General features: G+C 46.6%; 1 pseudogene across 1 annotated transcript; it reads left to right on the top strand.

Annotated features, from left to right (window-relative positions):
• The first annotated feature begins 10,516 nt into the window (after positions 1 to 10,516).
• Positions 10,517 to 19,914, top strand: LOC117654862 (ammonium transporter Rh type A pseudogene; annotated as a pseudogene). Its single transcript, XR_015733627.1, has 2 exons — positions 10,517 to 10,814; positions 18,409 to 19,914. The product of XR_015733627.1 is annotated as an ammonium transporter Rh type A pseudogene (transcript).
• Positions 19,915 to 23,922: the final 4,008 nt, after the last annotated feature.

Raw genomic sequence — 23,922 nt, 5'->3', positions numbered from 1 at the left:
TGCCTTGGGCATGAAAGCCAACTGGGTGACTTTGGACCAATCACTAGGAGACGGTGAGTTCTAGTTTTGCTTTAGGAATGAAAGCCAACTGGGTGACTTTGGACCAATCACAAGGAGACAGTGAGTTATAGTTTTGCCTTAGGAATGAAAGCCAACTGGGTGACTTTGGGCCAATCACCAGGAGATGGTGAGTTCTAGTCCTGCCTTAGGCATGAAAGCCAACTGGGTGACTTTGGACCAATCACAAGGAGACAGTGAGTTATAGTTTTGCCTTAGGAATGAAAGCCAACTGGGTGACTTTGGACCAATCACTAGGAGACGGTGAGTTCTAGTTTTGCTTTAGGAATGAAAGCCAACTGTGTGACTTTGGACCAATCACGAGGAGATGGTGAGTTCTAGTTTTGCCTTAGGCATGAAAGCCAACTGGGTGACTTTGGACCAATCACTAGGAGACGGTGAGTTCTAGTTTTGCCTTAGGAATGAAAGCCAACTGAGTGACTTTGGGCCAATCACCAGGAGATGGTGAGTTCTAGTCCTGCCTTAGGCATGAAAGCCAACTGGGTGACTCTGGGCCAGTCCCTCTCTCTTATCTCAGACCACCTCACAGGATGTTGTTGTGGGGGAAATAGGAAGTGGAATAAGGTACATTCTCTGGCTTGAATTATTTGTCAAAATAATGAGGGTGGGATTAATTTTTTTTTAAAAGGTCTAAATCTGAGGGGAGAATATGCTTTAAAATCTATGCAGCAGGGAATGCAATGTTGCCACTATCACAAAGCTGTGCCTCTCCTCTGGCCATTGTACAAAAGGTAGATAATATAAATTCCCTGTCCAGAGTCCTTTGCTTAAGATAAATCTCCCAAATAAATAAAACACCTCCATGTCTAAAGCATTGGGCTACAAGGTGCTATTAGTATGATAAGGGTGAGGAAGAGGAGGACAGGTCAAAAACTTTGCAACTGAAAAATGCATTTACCTTGCAATAAATGTCAAAATTTGGGAGCAAGTGCAGATCAGAATCCCAAGCCAGTTTTACGAATGGCTGAGAAGACAGAAGGAAAGCAAACCAGCTGTCAATCATCGGGCAAAGGCCTTCCTCAAAGGAGGGAACTGCTATTTATAAAAGGTTGCAAAGATTATAAATAAATATTATAAATTTATTTTTATTTTATTTCGAATTTATATACCGCACCTTCTCCCGAGGGACTCAGGGCGGTGTACAGCCAGCTAAAAACATACAATACAAACATTAAAAACAATTAAAAGGATATATATTAATTTGGCCCCAATTTAAAATGACAAACCAGTTAAAAATGTTTTTTAAAAAATGTTATGTTAAGCCACCCCAGCTTGCTGGAAAAAGAAGGTTTTAAGGGCACGGCGGAAATGATAAATTCCATAAACGAATTTGTCTTCATTCACAGATTTTGAGCTGGGAGGTTGAACACCTGCATTCACAAGATGTTGGACTTTCTCTGTAACTATAAATGTTAATTAAATGTCAGATCCTTCCTTCCTCACCTGTCACATAAAAAGCTCTTGCTTTAACACAGGTAACCTCGACTTACAACCTTTCGTTGAGTGACCGTTCAGAGTTACAACGGCACTGAAAAAAAATGACATGATGATTTTGCCCACAACGTTTAAGCATCCCCGTGGTCATATGATCAGATCACCTTGGCAACTGACTCATATTTATGACGGTTGCAATGTCCTTTAGCGACTGTCTAACAGGCAAACCCAGATTCGCTTAAGGACTGTGTTATTCCATTTAAGAACTGTGGGGATTCGCTTAACAACCGTGGCAAGAAAGGTTGTAAAATGGGACAAAACTCACGATCCTGGTCTCATTTAGCAACAGAAATTTGGGGCTCCATTGTGGCTGTAAATCGAGGACTACCTGTATTGATCTAGAACATGTTGAGTTCAGGGGTTGTTGTGGCCCCGCCCTCTGAGCCTATCTCATCGGAGGAAGAAAGCTCCGAACATGAGGGAGAGGAGTCAGCCAGGCCTCCCTCTCTAGGCCCCTCCCCTCTGGCACTGTCTCAGGTGCCAGCCGAGGGAGAGGAGATTAGCCAGGAGCCAGGTGTCTTGGATGAGAGCGAGGAAGGAGAGCCGTCATTCCTGGATGCACGCCAACGAAGGCGTGATAAATGGTTGCAGCAGTTAAGGAGGCGTGCTAGGGATTAGAACTGAGTCACTGGACCACACCCCAGAGACTATATAAGAGAGGGTGGTGGCTGGTAAAACTCCGTGACGAACAAAAACGAACTTTGGCTAGTCACTTGAACAACGTCTGAAGCTGCCGAAAGGGATATTGTTTTGCTGGACTATTTGCAATGCGTATGTAATTTTATGTTATCTGTTGCAGTAAAAGCTCTTGGGAGACGGTGATTATATTGCTGCCAAGTTTGAGATAACGACCTGTGTGCGTGCCAAGTACTTTCTTAACCCTCGGCTGGCTGTGTTTGTGTGTGTGTGTGGACGGGGACAGATCAGGGGTGGGCTTAAAAATTTTAGCAAGGGGTTCTTTGCCTGGTTGCTGGGTGGGTGTGGCCATGGTGGGTGTGGCCTAGTCGGCCTCCTGCACCACAGCGGGGGAGGGGGGCGTTTTTACCCTCCCCAGGCTCCGGAGGCTTTTCTCGAGCCTCCAGGAGGGCGAAAACAGCCTCCCCAGGCCCCTGACGCCCTCTGGAGGCCAGAAACAGAGCGTGATGTGTGCGCTTCCGAACCGGTAAGGAAGGTAAGTAGATTTCACCCTGCCAAAATGTATGTGGTTAAGTGAGAAATTTGTTAAGTGAGTTTGGCCCCATTTTACAACCTTCCTTGCCACGTTTGTTAAGGAAATCATTGCAGTTCTTAAATTCGTAACACCGTTGTTAAGTGAATCTGCTTTCCCCGTTGACTTTGCTTGACTCCGGTGGACAACTGCAACCATCATAAATGTGACTCAGATGTCAAGCATCCGAATGGAAATCACGTGACTATGGGGATGCCACAAGGGTCGTAACGGTCCCTGTGCCGTTGTAACTTTGAACGGTCACTAAATGAACTGTTGTAAGTCGAAGACTACCGGTACGTCCCGGTTGCCAAACACCCCAATTTGGATCACATGATTGTGGGAAATGTTGTGATGGTTGTACGTGCGAACAACAGTTGTAAGTCACTTTTTTTTGGTGGTAGACTCTAGGAGAAGCCCTTCCATACTTCCACCTCTCACAGTACTAGACAACACAGTATCAACATTAGAGACCTTCAAATTTCTAGGTTCTACCATATCTAAGACCTAAAATGGACACCTAACATCAAAAACGTCATCAAAAAAGCACAACAAAGAATGTTCTTTCTGCGCCAATTCAGAAAGCTCAAACTGCCCAAGGAGCTGCTGATACACTTCTACAGAGGAATTATTGAGTCTGTCATCTGCACCTCTATAACTGTCTGGTTTGTTCTGCAACCCCACAAGACAGACACAGATTTCAGAGGATAATTAGAACTGCAGAAAAAACAATGGCTACCAACCTGCCTTCCACGGAGGACCTGTATACTGCACGAGTCAAAAAGAGGGCTGGGAAAATATCTACAGACCCGTCGCATCTTGGACATAAACTGTTTCAACTCCTACCCTCAAAACGACGCTATAGGGCACTGCACACCAGAACAACTAGACACAAGGAACGTTTTTACCCCAACGCCATCACTCTACTAAACAAATAATTCCCTCAACACTGTCAAACTATTTACTAAGTCTGCACTACTATTAGTCTTCTCATCGTTCCTATCACCCATCTCCTCTCACTTATGACTGTTTGACTGTAACCTTGTTGCTGGTATCCTTACGATTTATATTGATATTGTTTCCTGATTGCTTATTTGTACCTTATGACTATCATTAAGTGTTGTACCTTATGATTCTTGACAAACGTATCTTTTATTTTATGTGCACTGAGAGCGTATGCACCGAGACAAATTCCTTATGTGTCCAATCACACTTGGCCAATAAAAATTCTATTGTCTCCAGAAGTTGGGAATGCTTCAACACTGGAGGTTTTTAAGAAGAGATTGTACAGCCATTTGTCTGAAATGGTGTAGGGTTTCTGCCTGAGTTGGGGGTTGGACTAGAAGACCTCCAAGGTCCCTTCCAACTCTTCTCTTCTCTTCTCTTCTCTTCTCTTCTCTTCTCTTCTCTTCTCTTCTCTTCTCTTCTCTTCTCTTCTCTTCTATTCTATTCTATTCTATTCTATTCTATTCTATTTTTGAGTGCCATCGTAACTTCAAGCAGTCACCAAACGAATGGTTGTAAATCAAGGACTACCTGTAGGAAGCATCCGGCAAACCTGGGCTGAATTTCAACAATCTAATTGGGGTCAGGGGTGGTTCACCTTTGGAGGAGAAACAATCTGGAGATTCCAGTGAAAATTGGCTTAGGCGTTCTCTTCCCGCTGTCATTCATCGATCTTAGTTTTGCTGATTATGTTACCAGTCCTCAAGACTTTGTCCTCTTGCAATTCCTACCTGACGGAGAACTATGACTAGGCATTTTTATTTGGGTCACTTCAATGTTCCCTTTGTACTCAGTTAGCAATTAAGCTAACATCTCTCCTGAGTCAATACTCAGCTCTAGTTACGTACCTCTCTTAGAATAACAGAGTAGGAAGGGACTTTGGAGGTCTTCTAATTATCTTTGGAGGTCTTCTAATTCTCTCAAGGGGTTGAGACAGTTCTCTGTGGAGAACTGTCTCAACCCCCTGAGACAGTTCTCCAAAGCACGTGAGGGCAGGACAAGAAGCAACGGGTGGAAACTAAATAAGGAGAGTAGCAACCTAGAACTGAGGAGGAATTTCCTGGCGGTGGGAACAATTAATCAGTGGAACAACTTGCCTCCAGAAGTTGTGAATGCTCCAACACTGGAAGTTTTTAAGAAGATGTTGGATAACCAGTTGTCCAAAATGGTATAGGGTTTCCTGCCTGAGCAGGGGGTTGGACTAGAAGACCTCCAAGGTTCCTTCCAACTCTGTGATTCTAGTAACAGAATTGAAGATTACATAATAATAACAATAACAACAATAAATAAAGAAAGTTGGTTATTTATATACATTTATATATTAAGCATCAAGAACCCCAGAGTTCAGCCCTCCTGCTTTCTAATCTATTTCTAGTAACAGAATTGGAAGGGACCTTGGAGGTCTTCTAGTCCAACCCCCTTCTTAGGCAGGAAACTGCATACCATTTCAGACAAATGGTTATCCAATCTCTTCTTAAAAGCTTCCAGTGTTGGAGCATTCCCAACTTCTGGAGGCAAGTTGTTCCACTGATTAATTGTTCTAACTGTCAGGAAATTTCTCCTTAATTCCAGGTTGCTTCTTTCCTTGATGAGTTTCTACCCATTGCTTCTTATCCTGCCCTCAGGTGCTTTGGAGAATAGCTTGACTCCCTCTTCTTTGAGGCATGAGATATTGGAACACTGCTATCATGTCTCCCCTAGACCTTCTTTTCATTAAACTAAAGGTAAACGTAAAGGTACCCCTTGCACATATGTGCTAGTTGTTTCTGACTATAGGGAGCGGTGCTCATCTCCGTTTCAAAGCCGAAGAGCCAGCGCTGTCCGAAGACATCTCCGTGATCATGTGGCCGGCATGACTCAACGCCAAAGGCGCACGGAACGCTGTTCCCTTCCCACCAAAGGTGGTCCCTATTTTTCTACTTGCATTTTTTACGTGCTTTCGAACTGCTAGGTTGGCAGAAGCTGGGACAAGTCACGGGAGCTCACCCTATTACGCGGCACTAGGGATTCGAACCGCTGAACTGCTGACTTTTCGATCGACAAGCTCAGCATCTTGGCCACTGAGCCACCGCATCCCTTTTTCATCCAACTAGACAAACCCAATTCCTGCAGTAGTTCTTCATATGTTTTAGCATCCAGTCCCCTAATCCTCCTTGTTGCTCTTCTCTGCACTCTTTCTAGAGTCTCAACATCTTTTTTACACCATGGCGACCAAAACTGGATGCAGGATTCCAAGGTGTGGCCTTACCAAGGCATTATAAAGTGGTATTCACACTTCACGTGATCTTTATTCTCTCCCTCTGTTGATGCAGCCTAGAACTGTGTTGGCTTTTTTGGAACATGGCTGGCTCATATTTAAGTGATTGTCCACCAGGACTCCAAGATCCAAGATATGTGAACCTTTCTGGGCACCAATGGAAAAAATTCAGATTTTCAAGAATTTTTTTACATCTTTTTTTTTCAATCTAATGTCCAATCCTGGGATTTTCACCCAATTTTTCCCTCCCCAAGGGTTCAAAATAGGGATAGCGATAGCACTTAGACTTATACAGGTAGTCCTCGACTTACAACAGTTCGTTTAGGGACCATTCCAAGTCACAACGGCACTGGAAGAAAGGTGACTTATGACCGTTTTTCACACTTACGACCTATGCATCCCCGCAGTCACGTGATGAGAATTTAAGACGCTTGGCATCTGGCTCTTATTTATGACGGTCGCAGTGTCCCGGGGTCCCATGATTGACCTTCTGACAAAGTCGATGGGGAAGCCAGATTCACTTAACAACCGTGTCAACAACTCTACAGTTGCAATGATTCACTAACAACTGTGGCAAGTAATATCACAAAATAGGGCACAGTTCCCTTAAGAAGTATGTCACTTAGCAACAGAAATGTTGGGCTTAGTTGTGGTCATAAGTTGAGGACTACCAGTATACCACTCCAGTGTCTTTTATAGCACTCTCTGAGTGGTTTACAACTAGTCCTCAACTTTTCATTTAGTGACCGTTCGAAGTTTCAACGGCGCTGAAAAAGGTGGCTTATGTCCATTTTTCACACTTACGACCGTTGCAGCATCCCCCGTCCCATGGTCACGTGATCAAAATTCAGACACTTGGCAACTGATTCATAGTTATGACGGTCGCAGTGTCCGGGGTCATGTGATCCCCTTTTTGCGACCTTCTAACCAGCAAAGTCAATGGGGAAGCCAGATTCACTTAACAACCTTGTTACTAACATAACAACTGAAGTGATTCACTAACAACTGTGGCAAGAAATGTCGTAAAATGTGGAAAAAAATCGCAACAGCTGTCTTACTTAGCAATGGAAATCTTGGGCTCAAATTTTGGTCGTAAGTCGAGGACTGACTGAAGTGTATATCTTGATTGCTGTCTCCTTAAAGGTTGATATCACTCTGCTTAACAAATAATTCCCTCAACACTGTCAAACTATTTACTAAGTCTGCACTACTATTAATCTTCTCATCGTTCCTATCACCCATCTCCTCCCACTTATGACTGCATGACTGTAACCTTGTTGCTGATATCCTTATGATTTATATTGACTGTTTCCTAATATGATTCGATTGCTTATTTGTACCCTATGACTATCATTAAGTGTTGTACCTTATGATTCTTGACGAACGTATCTTTTATGTACACTGAGAGCCTATGCACCAAGACAAATTCCTTGTGTGTCCAATCACACTTGGCCAATAAAATTCTATTCTATTCTGTTCTGTTCTGTTCTGTTCTATTCTATTCTATTCTATTCTATTCTATTCTATTCTATTCTATTCTATTCTATTCTATTCTATTCTTTTTTTTCTTTTTTTTAAATTTGATTTATATGCCGCCCTTCTCCGGAGACTCAGGGCGGCTTACAATGCGCTAAGCAATAGCCTTCATCCTTTTGTATATTTATACAAAGTCAGCTTATTGCCCCCACAAACTGGGTCCTCATTTCACCTACCTTAGAAAGGATGGAAGGCTGAGACAACCTTGAGCCTGGGGAGATTCGAACCTGCAGTAATTGCAGGCAGCTGGTCTTAATAACAGGGTGCTTTGGACCACTGTACTACCAAGGCTCTATTCTATTCTATTCTATTCTATTCTATTCTATTCTATTCTATTCTATTCTATTCTATTCTATTCTATTCTATAGAGACTTTATGGCAAACAGGAGATCAAAATTGGGGTGACAACACGTTACAGATCCCCAGGAACACATTAGTTTGTTAGCTGCATATATACTGGTAGTCCTCGACTTACAACAGTTCATTTAGTGACTGTTCAAAGTTACAACAGCCCTGAAAAAAGTGACTGATGACCTTTTTCAGACTTACGACCATTACAGCATCCGTTACAGCATCCGTGTACATCACGTGGTCAGGTGATTTACATTTGGATGCTTGACAACCGACTCACATTTGTGACGGTTGCAGTGTCCTGGGGTCACGTGATCCCCTTTTGTGACCTTCTGACAAAGTCAATGGGGAAGCCAGATTCCCTTAACAACCGTGTGACTCATTTAACAAGTTCAGCAATTCACTGAACAAATGTGTGACTCATTTAACAAGTTCAGCGATTCACTTAACAAATGTGCGACTCATTTAACAAGTTCAGTGATTCACTTAACAAATGTGCGACTCATTTAACAAGTTCAGCGATTCACTTAACAAATATGGCGAAAAAAAGTCATAAAATGGGGGCAAACTGACTGAACAAATGTTTCACTTCGCGACATAAACATTGGGCTCGATGGTGGTCGTAAGCCGAGGACTGCCTGCATAACTGAGGGTAATGGTACCGATACTGCAGCTTCGCACCCATCAGATTTGCTCTGGAAGCAATCTTTTTGACCCACACTGAGTGCAGCACATCTGCCCTGTTTATTAGAGGCCAACTTCAAGAAAGATGCAGCCACTTTAAGAAATGCCCCCATTGAAGTTTAGTCTGAGTGCCAAAGCAGAAGCACCAGAAGAACATCTGGCTCCTTTAATGTGCAGCAGAGAAGCTGGTGGCCATCTGGATGGCCTTTTTCATGTCACTGCCCTGACAGAGGCCTTTTGAAATGCTCCTCTAAGAGAACAGAAGAGTTTAGCAAGATGATGAGGGGACTGGAGGCTAAAACATACGATGAACGGTTGCAGGAACTGGGCCTGGCTAGTCTAGTGAAGAGAAGGACCAGGGGAGACAGGAGAGAAGTCTTCCAATATTTGAGGGGCTGCCACAGAGAGGAAGGGGCCAAGCTATTTTCCAAAACACCTGAAGGCCAGAAGAAGCAATAATGGATGGAAACTGAACAAGGAGAGATTCAACCTGGAAATAAGGAGGAATTTTCTGACAGTGAGAACAATCAACCAGTGGAACAGAAGTTGCCTTCAGAACTTGTGGGAGCTTCATCACTGGTGGCTTTCCAGAAGAGACTGGACTGTCATCTGTCAGAAATGGTGTAGGGTCTCCTGCTTGGGTGACGGGTTGGACTAGAACAGGGGTCACCAACCTTTCGGACCTCAGGGACCACTAAATTCATAATTTTAAATCCCGCGGACCACTAATATGAATTTTTTAAGGATAAGGATAAGGATAATTTTATTTCTATACCGCCCCTCTCCCGAAGGACTCGGGGCGGTGTACAGCCAGGTAAAAACACAATACAAATATCACAATTTAAATTTAAAAAATTATTAAAGGTATTACATTTAAGGCCAATTAACTAAAAAACCCAAAAATTTAAGAATTCCAAATTTAAAACTCAATTTATGAAGCTAGCCCTGCCTGTCGGAAGAGCAGGGTCTTAAGAGCACAGCGGAAAACTCGGAGGTCAGAGATCTTGCGTATGTCCGGGGGCAGTTCATTCCAAAGGGCAGGTGCCCCCACAGAGAAGGTTCTCCCCCTGGGTGTCGCCAGCCGACATAATTTGGCCGACAGCACCCTGAGGAGTCCCTCTCTGTGGGAGCGAACTGGTCGGTGGGAGGCTATCGGTGGCAGAAGGCGGTCTCGTAGGTACCCAGGTCCTGAGCCATGGAGCGCTTTAAAGGTGGTAACCAACACCTTGAATCTTACCCGGAAGACCACTGGGAGCCAATGCAGCTCGTGCAGGAAAGGTGTTACATGGGCGCAACGGGTTGCACCCATAATTACCCGCGCGGCCGCATTCTGGACCAGTTGGAGCCTCCGAGTGCTCTTCAAGGGGAGCCCCATGTAGAGAGCATTACAGTAGTCCAGCCGGGAGGTAACAAGGGTGTGAGTAACTGTGTGCAAGGCGTCCCGGTCCAGAAAGGCTGACGCCATTGCTGTCTATAGGGGGTGAATCTCTGCCCCCCACAGAGAGGGCTCGCAATCTGGGTGTCCTCCTGGACGCACGGCTGTCTTTAGAAGAGCATATGACGGCCATGGCCAGGGGGGCTTTTTATCAGGTTCGTCTGATTCGCCAGTCCTTCTTTTCACTAGACTAGACAAACAGAATTCCTGCAACCGTTCTTCCTTATGTTTTAGCCGGACATGTGAACCTGCTCCATCGTTGGTTGAGTTGATGGAAACCATCTCATACGTTCCTTGAAAAAAAAAAAGAGAAAAAAAAAACAGAGAAGATTGTCACTGCGGGGATAGGTCACTGGGAAATGTTCTCCGGGTTAAGGTTGGCTTTGTGGGTTGCGTTGAGATAATCAATAAAAGTTACAATTTAACTCCAATCCAGGCTCAAGGATCTCCTTCTGGATTGCGACCTATAAAAGAAGTGGAACATGTATTTCCCAGCCTTTTTGAATGGTGGAGCATTGACAAGACGTTGACAGACAGATAGCTGGCAGTAGAATCCATCTGAAATCAATTCCTTCCTGGCCCTAAAAAATATCGAATTAAGAATTCTCTCTAACTTCTGTCTTCCTTTTCCTGCAACAGCATCCACAGGACCCAAAAAAGACTACTGGTGCAATGCAACTGCGTTGATACCGAGGAATTGCGATTTGTGATCGGCGAAGAGGGTGCGACGGTGGGGAGTAGCTGAAATTTTGCTGAAGTCTGGAAAGGTAAGCATTTGTGTAAAGCAGGAGTAGGGACTGATGGCCCCTTTATGGCTTGTGGACTTCAACTCCCAGAATTCCTGAGCTCAGGAATTCTGGGAGTTGAAGTCCACAAGTCATAAAGGGGCTATCGTTCTCTCCACCTCTGGTGTAAAATATGCCTTACACGAGGTCGTGTAATACACACTGTGGCTTTATTGGAGTGGGTCAAGACTCAGGATAGTTATGATTCTTAAGACCAGGGTTCCCCAAACTTGGCAGCTTTAAGACTTGGGGACTTCAACTCCCAGAATTCTCCAGCCAGCTGGCTGGAGAATTCTGGGAGTTGAAGTCCCCAAGTCTTAAAACTGCCAAGTTTGAAGACCTCTGCTTAAGACGCTCAGTTTACCCTGAGTAAGATAGGCGGCCAATCAATTTTACAAATAAATAAATGAATACGACTATCGGGCAAATGTGTTGTACAGGTAGTCCTCGACTTTCAGCACCATTGTAACTTTGAACGGTCGCTAAATGAAGAGGTTGTAAGCGAACGATTACCTGTATTAGATGTCATTGGAAGAATGGTTTAGGCTAGGGCAGGGGTCAGCAACCTGTGGCTCTGGAGCCGCATGTGGCTCTTTCATCCCTCTGCTGCGGCTCCCTGTCGCTCAAAATATGCGTCACAACCGCCAATGTGCGACACCCACCAGCACGCGATTTATTGAGCTTTTCAACCCGCGGTAGGCCAGCCATGGATAAATCCAATTCAGAAGAAAACAGAACGTTTAATTCAACTACATATGCTAGTTTTGTGGCCACTCAAAAAATAGTCAGGCATCGGAAAGGTTTTGTGGCTCCCGGTGTTTTCTTTTCTGTGGGAAACGGGTCCAAATGGCTCTTTGAGTGTTTAAGGTTGCAGACCCCTGAGCTAGGGGTTTCCGAACTTGGCCTAGCTGCCTGAGGAATCCTGGGAGTTGAAGTCTACAAGTCTTAAAGTTGCCAAGTTTGGAGGCTCCTAGTTTAGGCTTAACTAACCTCCCCATCAGCTGAGCTTAACTAACCTCCCCATCAGCTGGGCTGCATAATGAGACATAAAGGGCAGGGACATAAAAGTATTCACTTACCTTTGCTACCGGTTTGCAAATGTGAGTGTGTGCATGTGCAGAGTGTCAAAAACTGGATGTAATGATATCCGGGCGGATGGGCGGAGCCTCCCGCAGCTGCCGCTACCGGTTTGCCTGAACCAGATAGAACCGGCTGAATACCACCACTGATAAAGGCCTAGAGGGGCATTACATAAATGGAGCCATTCTAGGAATCCCATGATGAGGAGAAGGAGGAGGAAGAAAAGGTGGTGATGGTGGAGGAGGAGGAGGAGGAGGGGGGGGGAGGAGGCGGAGGAGGAAGAAGAAGAAGAAGAAGAAGAAGAAGAAGAAGAAGAAGAAGAAGAAGAAGAGAAGGAAGGAAGGAAGAAAGAAAGAAAGAAAGAAAGAAAGAAAGAAAGAAAGAAAGAAAGAAAGAAAGAAAGAAAGAAAGAAAGAAAGAAAGAAAGAAAGAAAGAAAGATTACTATAGTTCACTTCCCTAGAGTCATATGAAGGGAAAGAAAGAGCTCAGGGAGCTTAAGCATTTCCAAACTCCATCTATGGGGTCCTGACTGCATCATTGTGGTTTGGTTTACTTAATAAAACCCGGGGGGGGGAAGCCACCGCCTCTGAGCCATCTTTGCAACATCTGGACTTCCAGGACTGATGCCTGCACTGGGCAGGGCAATCCTATTTGTCTCGCTGGCTCCAATATTTTCTCCCCCAACTGTGCTTGTCAAACTCTACAACGCCAGCGACGAGAACAAAGAGCATCTCTCTTTCTTTGCAAGAAAGAGACGGTTGGGGGCTTTTGGAACCCACGGACAGAGAAGTCCTTGACTTATGACTCACAACCGGTCGGTTAGCGATCATTTGAAGTTGGGCCCAGCTGAAAGAAGGAACTTAGGAGGATACTCAGGTCTGAAGTTCCCAGAGTTAGCCCCCCAGGGTGGGCTTCAAGGGGTTCTCTGCCTGGTTGCTGGGTGGGCGTGGCCATGGTAGGCGTGGCCTTGTTGGCCTCTTTCACCATGCCGGGGAGGCCCTTTTGCCCTCCCTGGGCTCTGGATGCTTTCCTCGAGCCTCCTGGAGGGTGAAGATGGCCTCCCCAGGCACCGGAGGCCCTCTGGAGGCTGGAAATGGTCCCGTTTCTGGCTTTCCCGATCTCCCAGTAGGCCTGTTTTTCGCCCTCCCTGAGCCTCCACATGCACCCTGCACTTACCTGCATCCAAAACAGGCCACATGAGGACTCCTGGGAGGGGCGGGGTGGGCGGGGCCAACCAGGAGTGGGATTTGGGGGTTCTCCGAACTGCACAGAATCTTAGCTAGAGGTTCTCCCGAACCCCTGCAAACCCCCAGCAACCCAGCCCTCAAGCCCCCCCCCACACCTTCCCTCCTGGTCACATGACCGTACTTTAGGCATCGGTAACATGGCTGCATTCATTCATTCATTCATTTATTTGTTGACTTATTTTTCACCTTTCTGAACTACCCATCTCCTCACCCAAAGAGGGACTCTGGGCAATGTGCAGAACTTCTGAGTTTTAGGCAAAACCATGTCGTTAGTGAACCATTGGTTCACTTAACGACTGTGGCTATCATTTAACAACGTCCGCAAAAAAAAACAGTGGCCAAATTTGGTCGGTCGAGGTCAAACGACCATTATGGTCGTAACTCGAGGACTACCCGCATAAATGCTTGAATCCAGCCTCTCAAAGAAACAGATAGGTAGCAAGTGTGGATTCTAGGACAAGAGCTAACAGGTGGAAGCTGTAGAGAGGGACATCCAAACTTGTACCACCGTTGGTCAAGGTTGGCCTGAGGATTTCAGAAGACCTTTGAGGACTCTTTCAAGTTGAAGGGACATAATAACAACAGAACGGGTAGAATTAGTGGGACATAATAATAGTAGAGTCAGTAGAATTGGTTGGACTTGCTGTTTTGCTTCTGTAAGAATTGCTTTGCTAAGAATTACAATTGTCTCTGCCGTTTGCTTCTCCCAGTGATCTCACCTCTCTGTTATCCTGTTATCTTGTTTTTCTCTACCACTCCGTGCCTGGTGGATATCTTAAGAAACGGGATTGCTATGCACCCACCCACCCCCCCCTTCCTTGCTGCACTGCCAAAGGAAGGGAAGGGCCAGGGGGCAGCATTGGGTACTAAGTTGATGTCTCTGAGGATATAAAAGGACGCCATACCTTCCCCAAGGGATGGCTATTTCCTCCCATGCATTGTAGCTATATCAGCGGTGGGTTCTAATTTTTTTTACTACCGGTTCTGTGGGCGTGGCTTATTTTGTGGGTGTGGCTTGGAGGTCATGTGACTAGGTAGGCGTGGCTAGCTGGTCAGAGTCATTTCTGGAAGGTCCTCGCACTTACAACCAGTCCTCGCACTTACGACCCGACTCATTTGTTTGCTTTTAACACTGATCAGCTGTAGGGCGGCCCTTTGAAGCCCCGCGGCAAGAGTTTAAACAGTTTTTTTTCCCTCTAGTCATCAGCTGGGACTCAGGAGGCAGCAATAGATTGGGGGTGGGGACAAATAAAAGGTAAGAATAACATGGGAGGGCAGGGGGGGGGAGAACCGGTTCGGTGACATCATATCGTCATCGCTACCGGCTCGGTCGAACCGGACCAAACCAGGAGGAACCCACCACTGATCTATATGTTCTGGATATAGCCCCACCCAGTATTTTGTTTTTGGCCATAAATAAAATCTGCTTCTTTTTGCAAGCCTCGTCTTGAGTCTCTCTCTTTGGCATTCTGGTAACTGAAGTACATTTTGGGACCTTACAAAGCCTATGATACTCTCCATGTCCAATAAAGCAGAGCACATAATCTCTGGTCCTATGTTAGGCATGAAAGCCAGCCGGGTGACTTTGGGCCGATCACCAGGAGACGGTGAGTTCTAGTCCTGCCTTAGGCATTGAAAGCCAGCTGGGTGACTTTGGGCCGATCACCAGGAGACATGAGTTCTAGTCCTGCCTTAGGTATGAAAGCCAGCTGGGTGACTTTGGGCCGATCACCAGGTGACTGTGAGTTCTAGTCCTGCCTTAGGCATTGAAAGCCAACTGGGTGATTTTGGGCCAATCACCAGGAGACAGTGAGTTCTAGTCCTGCCTTTGGCATTGAAAGCCAGCTGGGTGACTTTGGCCAATCACCAGGAGACAGTGGGTTCTAGTCCTGCCTTAGGTATGAAAGCCAGCTGGGTGACTTTGGCCAATCACCAGGAGACGGTGAGTTCTAGTCCTGCCTTAGGTATGAAAGCCAGCTGGGTGATTTTGGGCCAATCACTAGGAGACGGTGAGTTCTAGTCCTGCCTTAGGCATTGAAAGCCAACTGGGTGATTTTGGGCCAATCACCAGGAGACAGTGAGTTCTAGTCCTGCCTTTGGCATTGAAAGCCAGCTGGGTGACTTTGGCCAATCACCAAGAGATGGTGAGTTCTAGTCCCACTTTAGGCATGAATGCCGGCTGGGTGACTTCGGGCCACTCATTTTCTCTCAGCCCAAATTACCTCACAGGGTTGTTGTGGGGAAAATAGGCAGAAGAAGGAACATAAGGTATGCTCTCCATCTTATTTATAAAAACAATACAGGCGGGATAAAAAATAAATAATAATTTTTTAAAAATTGGCTTGTGGTTCTCAAACAAAACCCTTTGTATTTAGATTCTTATTGATAGCAACTGTGGCTATCAATGTGGAAATACCGACTCCATTTTTGTATCCTATTGAAGATTCTAACTTCTTTATAAGAACACCCAGCGAGATCAGCTAATATCTTGATGGGCAAACGATCCCCACAAATTGCCTATTTTTTTCTGTAACTGGTTCTTGACTCGATGACCTCTGGTTTAAAACAAAGCTGTAATCATTCAGAAATTGCAGTTATGAAATCTATCCAAGGTCCACATCTTTGGGCCGATTCGGTGAGGAATGTTAAGGAGAATTGTTTTATCAAGCATATTGCGACACTTTTGATAATTGGGCCAATAAGGCACTTCTGTAATTTTCTAAAGCTTACGCAAAAAAACAAGTTAAATCTCTCCATACAAGTGGATTCTATTCCTGGTTAATGTTTAACGTCAGAGATTATGGGTCTCATAAAAGTGTCATAATATAAGCATAAAAGAGAATTCTGCACACCACAAATTACCTCTTTTTACTGTCTGCGATGGCCAGCCTTACTAGGTGCACCAGATACTAAAAACCCAGCCAAATAAGCTAATTCTATTTTATTGTAAACTATATAGCAATAGCACTTAGACCAGTGTTTCTCAACCTTGGAAGCTTGAAGATGGGTGGACTTCGACTCCCAGAATCCCCCAGCCAGCAGCGCTGGCTGGGGGATTTTGGGAGTTGAAGTCCACCCATCTTCAAGCTTCCAAGGTTGAGAAACACTGACTTAGACTTATATACCGCTTTATAGTGCTTTACAGCCCTCTCTAAGCGGTTTACAGAGTCAACATCTTGCCCCCAACAATCTGGGTCCTCATTTTACCCACCTCGGAAGGACGGAAGGCTGAGTCAACCTTGAGCCTGGTGAGATTCGAACTGCCAAATTGCAAGCAGCCAGCAGTCGGCAGAAGTAGCTTGCAGTACTGCACTCTAACCACTGGGCCGCCAAGGCTCATATATTAACAGAATCTCATGGTTTTGAGGGTACAATTCTCCCGCCATCAACTTTACAGGCTGATAACATTGCTGGCTGGAGAATTCTGGGAGTCCACGCTTCTTAGAGATTGAGAAACACGGAGTTATGGGTGTAAGGATAGTCCTCAACTTACAATCACAACTGAACCCCAAATCTGGTTGCTAAACCAAACACATTTCTTAAGTGAATGTTGCCAGGGGTGAAATGCTCCCGGATCAGACTGGATCGCCCGATCCAGTAGCGATTTTTCCCCGTGGTTCAGCAATCCGGTAGCGATCGCTGCCTGGGTGTCATTACTTTCAAGTTTTAACCAGGAAGTAATATTTTTTTTACCTTCTGTTCATGCGCAGAAGGTGTACGCACGCATGTGACATGCACAGTACGTGCGCTTCTGAACCGGTAAGGAAGGTAAGTAGATTTCACCCCAAATGTTGCCTCATTTTAGGATCTTGCTTGCCGCGGTTGTTAAGTGAATCTGGCTTCCCCATTGACTTTGCTTATCAGAAGGTCGCAAAAGGGGGTCAGGTGACCCTGGCACACGGCAACCGTCATAAAGATGAGTCAGTTGCCAAGGGTTTGAATCAGGGGTGAAATGCTCCCGGTTCGGACTGGATCACCCGATCCAGTAGCGATGGCAGCGGGGGGTTTGGAGAACGGGTAGCAAAAATCCCTCTCCACCCCCATGCCCAGCTGAGCCGTGCAATCATCAGAGGCTTTTTATTTTATTTTTAAAAGCATTTTTTCTACAACCTCTTCAGCCGAAATAATGCTTTTAAAAGTAAAAAAAAAAAGCCTCTGCCAATCAGGCAAGTCAGCTGGGATCGTCAGAGGCTTTTTTAAAAAAAAGAAAAGCCTCTGCCGATTAGGCTAGTCAGCTGGGATCATCAGAGGCTTTAAAAAAAAGAAAAGCCTCTGCCGATCAGGCTAGTCAGCTGGGATCGTCAGAGGCTTTAAAAAAAAGAAAAGCCTCTGCCGATCAGGGTAGTCAGCTGGGATCGTCAGAGGCTTTAAAAAAAAGAAAAGCCTCTGCCGATCAGGCAAGTCAGCTGGGATTGTCAGAGGCTTTTTTTAAAAAAAGAAATGCCTCTGCTGATCAGGCAAGTCAGCTGGGATCGTCAGAGGCTTTTTTTAAAAAAAGAAAAGCCTCTGCCGATCAGGCAAGTCAGCTGGGATCGTCAGAGGCTTTTTTTAAAAAAAGAAAAGCCTCTGCCGATCAGGCTAGTCAGCTGGGATCGTCAGAGACTTTAAAAAAAAGAAAAGCCTCTGCCGATCAGGGTAGTCAGCTGGGATCGTCAGAGGCTTTAAAAAAAAGAAAAGCCTCTGCCGATCAGGCAAGTCAGCTGGGATTGTCAGAGGCTTTTTTTAAAAAAAGAAATGCCTCTGCTGATCAGGCAAGTCAGTTGGGATCGTCAGAGGCTTTTAAAAGCATTTTTTAACAACCTCTTTGGTCGAAGAGGTTGTAGAAAAAACGGTTCTAAAAGTTAAAAAAAAAAAAGAGTTGGCCACGCCCACTCAGTCATACTACCCCCCCTCCCACCAAGCCACACCCACAGAACCGGTAGTAACAAATTTTACATTTCATCACTGGTTTGAATGTTGATCCGTGACCACGAGGATGTTCCAACGGTCGTAAGTGTGAAAAGCGGTAATAAGTCATTTTTTAAAGTGCCATTGTACCTTTGAATGGTCACTAAATGAACTGTTGTAAGTTGAGGATTACCTGTACTACATTTTAGACATCCCTTGGCTTTGTGAGGATGGGATCTGGTCATTGTTTGCATGCCACCCGGTTGGAAAAATCCAAAGTCCACCAGAAGTTGGGATACCTTTGGGATGGCCTTCTCAAAATTGTTTACATTTTTTCGTCTTCTCATTGCTTCTTCACAGGTTCGTCTTGGACCTGCCGAGTGAAACATGTCCAGAGTCTTCTCCACCAGCCTCCGTTGCCGGTTGCCCGTCCTGCTCTTCATCTTTCAAGGCGTCCTCCTCTTCATCTTTGTGCTGTTCTCAACGTACGACCGACACACGGATGCTGCCGGCCAGCCTGCCGACGTTGACCCGGCTGGCAACCAGCTCTACGTCTTCTTCTCTCTCTTCCAAGATATTCAGTTGATGTTGTTGGTGGGCCTCGGGTTGCTGCTGGCGTTTATGAAAGGCTACGGCGTCAGTGCCGTGGCCTACAACTTCCTCTTGTCCAACTTCTGCATGCAGTGGGCCCTGATTGTGCAGGGGTTTCTCTACCACTACCACGAGGGAAAGATCCACCTAGGCCTCTATAACCTCCTGACTGCTGAGTTTGCCACCGTGACTGTTCTCATCTCCGCAGGCGCCATCTTGGGCCGAACGAGTCCCATCCAGCTTCTCCTCATGGGCTTCTGTGAGGTGCCCCTCTACGTGGCTTCTGAGTGGTTAGTTTTAAGCTACTTCCGAGCGGTCGACATTGGAGGAAGTGTAACCGTCCATGTCTTTTCTTGCTATTTTGGCCTGGGGGCCTCCATAGCTTTGTATCGGTCAGGACTCCAGACTGGACACCCCAAGGAGACTCCTTCTTACATCTCTGATCTTCTCTCCTTGGTGGGCGCCATATTCCTTTGGGTCTTTTGGCCCAGTTTTGTTTCTGTTCTTGTCCATCCGGGCGACGGCCAACATAGGGCTGTGCTACACACCTGGATTACCCTCAGTGCTAGCGTCTTGACCACGTTTGCCATCTCCAGCCTCTTGGAGAAGAAGGGCAAAGTCAGCCTGGGCCACCTGCAGAATGCCACCTTGGCTGGAGGTGTGGCCATTGGCACAGTAGCCGACATGGCCATTAATCCAGGTGGGGCCTTTCTCCTGGGGATCCTGTCATCCGTGGCCTGCATCCTTGGCTTCAAATATATGACCCCCTTCTTGGCTAACAAACTCCATATTCAAGACCAGTGTGGGATCCACAACCTTCACGGTCTTCCGGGCATCATTGGAGCCGTTGCTGGGATCGCGGCCATTTTGTTAGTCCCAGATGAAGCCTATGGCCACCAGCTTTACCACGTCTTCCCCGCGAGGAGTCCACTGTTACAAAATGCCACTGTGGAGACCACGTTCATTGGAGAAACCTTGGGAAGGAGTGCTTCACATCAGGCTGTTTTTCAAGCTGTAGGCCTCGGCGTCTCGATCATCGTGTCCCTCGTCGGAGGTTACCTCACGGGGTTGCTTTTAAAACTCCCCTTCTTGGCCCAGCCCCCTGACCAATTCTGCTTTGATGATGGGCTTTATTTTCAAATCCAGAAGCCCCTTGAGACCTTGAGTGAGGACCAAGCGGATGGAGACCTTCAGATGCCATTGAAGAGCAAAGTCTGATTGCCTTTTATTTATCCCTGTGAAGCGGTAATAAAATTCCTCCGTGTAGCATCATCACTATGGGCCTAGATTTCACGGAGCATCCTCAATATTGGACCACTGATCAATATTGAGAAGATGGGATCTGCTAAATTTGGGGGGAGGGGTTAAGTTTTGAATCTGTGACAAAATCTCCCCTTGAAAACAGGGGAAACGCTGATATTTATAGCTCACTGCAGTGGTGAAATGTAAAATTTGTTACTACCGGTTCTGTGGGCGTGGCTTGGTGGTGGTGGGGTAATGTGACTGGGTGGGCGCTGAAGAGGTTGCAGAAAAAAATGCTTTTAAAAGCCTCTGACGATCCCAACTGAGCCGCGCGATCATCAGAGGCTTTTTTCTTAACTTTTAAAAGCATTTTTTCGGCCGAAGAAGTTGTAGAAAAAATGTTTTTAAAAGTAAAAAAAACCAGCTCTGAAGATCGCGCGGCTCAGCTGGACATGGTGGTAATTGGGGGGGGGGGTGATGCAGGGATTTTTGCTACAGTTCCTGAACCACCTGCCGCCAGGCGATCCGGTCCGAACAGGGAGCATTTCATTCCTGGCTCATTGTGTCATACAGGTAATCCTTGATTTATGACCGGTCACTTAGCAACTGTTCAAAGTTACAACAAACCAAGACTGGGCTGCTGGAGGTTCCCAGGGGTTCGGGAGAACCTCTAGTTAAGATTCTGTGCAGTTCAGAGAATCCCCAAATCCCACACCTGGCTGGCCCCTCCCACCCTGCCCCTCCCCTCCCAGGAGTCCACATGTGGCTGTTTTGGATCCACGTAAGGGCAGGGCGCACGGGGAGGCTCGGGGAGGGCGAAAAGCAAGCCTACCGGAAGTTCGGGAAGGCCGGAAATGGACCCGTTTCCGGCCTCCAGAGGGCTTCTGGAGCCTAGGGAGGCCATTTTCTTCCTCCCGAAGGCTCAAGGAAAGCCTCTGGAGCCCGGGGAGGGCAAAAATGCCCCCCCCACCACCATGGTGCAGGAGGGTGACTAGGCCATGCCCATCATGGCCACACCAACCCAGCAACCAGGAAGAGAACTCCTTGCTAAATTTTTTGAAGCCCACCCCTGCAACAAACCCACAAAAAACCCAGATTTAAAGTTCTGAGGGCCACGTGCCCCTAAATATGTGGCTGCATTTTGGGCACTAGGAAAGTGGCCGACATTTATAACCCTTTGCAGTGCCTTACACTCACGTCACTTATTTGCAATGTTTTTGCATTTACTTCCCATTTCCAGCAACAAAAAAACCCCTACCCCATACCATGCAATGGATTTGCTTAACGGCCGTGGTGCTTGCTTTATGACGATCCTGTTCCTTTCACAACTGCAGCAAAAAAGGAGGTAAAATTGGGCAGACCCATGACTATTACTACTACTACAGTCCAGGGGTGGGTTCTACCTACCTTTACTACCGGTTTGCAATGGGGCCACACGCACTTGCTTCGCTCGCCCGTGCGCTCTTCTGCACATGCGCAGAACCATTCTGATGACGTTGGGGTCAGTGGGTGGGGCCTCCTGCCAGTTTTACTACCGGTTCTATAGAACCGGTCTGAACCGGGGGCAAGCCACCACTGCTACAGTCGTGTTGGGAGCCCCAAAGTGCTTCCGGCTGAAAAGATTGAACTGTGAACGTGACGAGAATTCTTTAATTTCACAACATAGAGACAGATTTAACCATAGTTTCAATTGGGAAAATGTGACCATCCCAGACCAGACCAAATCCAAAAATGTCAGGGGAATTTCTAGAAGCCTGGCACTCTAACCAATCAGCCATCGACAGACACATAGACATTAACAACATCTACAGACTATGCAAAAGAGACAATCAACCAGCACAAAAGAGGAAAAGACTCCAACACCCCTCCACCAGCGATCAGCACCCAGCTCAGCATAGATCAACTACAAGGTTAACTTCAGACCAATGATCTAGTAAACAACACCCTAATCAAGGAACTGTCAAAGAGCCGTCAGCAAACAGCCCAACCAAAGAATCTCTAAGACCACCCCCATCCAACACAGACAGGCAAGACACCAGAATATAAGCTGACAGCAAACAACACTCTTTACTAGCACTGATGATGTTACCTAGTTGGGTCATGAAATGTCTGCAAAAAAACAAGCAAGCTCAGAGAGCACCAAGGACCCCTCATTTCAATGTTGCGCTACAAATATTATCCTTTATTGTGACATCACCGTTACTTGAGGGATGCCCACTTGGGGGCTCCTTTCACAAAACACCTGTTATGTTGCCCAACTAAGTGGTACCCATTTATCTACTCGCGGTCGCCCGCTTTCGAACTTTTGGATCGGCAGGAGCTGGAGCGTGTGACAGGAGCTCACCCCATCTCCCGGCAGCAACCGGCTCTCGGACACCGGCCTGCCGATCGTCAGACCAATGTCCTAACCTTGTGAGTCCGCTGCGTTCCTTGGCCCACTTAACGACCGTAATTGCAGGCTTTGATTATTGTTGTAAGTTGAGGACTACCCGCACAGGCAGCTCTTCTGCCCCACAGATGCCCCCCAGCCAGTGTTTGGGAGAAGGAAGCAGAGAAGCGATCCGTAGATGCATGCCGTCGTTCTGAGCTCTGCAAAGGATTATCTTCGGTTTCCTGGTGGCAGAATTGAGGGTTTAATTTAGCAGAGAATTCCAGAGGGGTTCAATTAGCAGAGGAGTGGCCGCCGGGGGTGGCCTCCAACCGGCTGGAGATCAGAGGAGGATCCACCATCCTCACCACCCACGGTACCCTTCCCTTTGAGGAGACCACAGTAGCACGACGCACTCGTTATTTGGCAGGCAAACAACGACGCAACAGGCATCAGTGTGTGCAAACGGAGACCACAAAACCTCACTCCATGTTCCTCTAAGGATCATCCTGCTGCTCCCCGGGGGTGGATGCAAGGAGTGTGTGTGTGTGAGTGAGAGAGAGAGAGAGAGAGACCTGGGTCCAGGGATGATATTCACTTACATAAGTGCGTGTCGTTCCTGACTCTAGGGGGCGGTGCTCATCTCCGTTTCTAAGCCGAGGAGCCAGCGCTGTCCGAAGACGTCTCCGTGGTCATGTCGCCGGCATGACTCAACGCCAAAGGCGCACGGAACGCTGTTCCCTTCCCACCAAAGGTGGTCCCTATTTTTCTACTTGCATTTTTTTTTACGTGCTTTCGAACTGCTAGGTTGGCAGAAGCTGGGACAAGTCACGGGAGCTCACCCCGTTACATGGCACTCGGGATTCGAACCGCTGAACTGCCGACCTTTTGATCGACAAGCTTAGCGTCTTAGCCACTGAGCCACCGCATCCCTTTTTTTTGCTACCTTTGCTACCGGTTCACAAATGTGAGCATTCACACCTCAGTGCATGCACAGGGCCTCCATGCATGTGCAGAGCGTCAAAAATGTGGATAAACGGGACGTGATCACAGCAGGGCGGGTGGGCGGAGCCACCAACAGCCGCCGCTACCAATTCTCCTGAACCGGATAGAACCTACTGAATACCACCACTGCCTGGATCCCAACACACTCCCCCTCCCAACCTATTACAGGTAGTCCTCAATTTACAACAGTTCATTTAATGACCAAAGTTACAACATCACTGGAAAAAAAGTGAATTAGGACCGGGTTGTTGTTTTTTTACACTTAATAAACATTACAACATTCCCCATGGTTACGTGATCAAAATTTGGATGCCTGTGACAGCTGACTCGTATTTCTGACGGTTCCAGTGTCCTGGGGTCAACTTTTGCGACCTTTTTATCAGTAAAGTCCCAGTAGCCTTGGTGGCGCAGCAGACTAAAGTGCTGTTAACTGGCACCAGCTGCCTGCAATTACTGCAAGTTCAAATCTCACCAGGCTCAAGGTTGACTCAGCCTTCCATCCTTTTGAGGTAGGTAAAATGAGGACCCGGATTGTGGGGGCAATAAGCTGACTTTGTATAAAAAAGAACACCGCTTAGGGGGGCTCCGAAAGCCCTACTAAGCAGATATATACAAAAGTATGAAGGCTATTGCTTAACGCATTGTAAGCCGCCCTGAGTCTCCGGAGA

The sequence above is a fragment of the Pantherophis guttatus genome, chromosome 3 (genome assembly GCF_059756535.1).
Source record: "Pantherophis guttatus breed Tessera chromosome 3, ASM5975653v1, whole genome shotgun sequence".
NCBI classification, from domain to species: domain Eukaryota; kingdom Metazoa; phylum Chordata; class Lepidosauria; order Squamata; family Colubridae; genus Pantherophis; species Pantherophis guttatus.
This window is presented reverse-complemented; position numbering and strand designations above follow the sequence as displayed.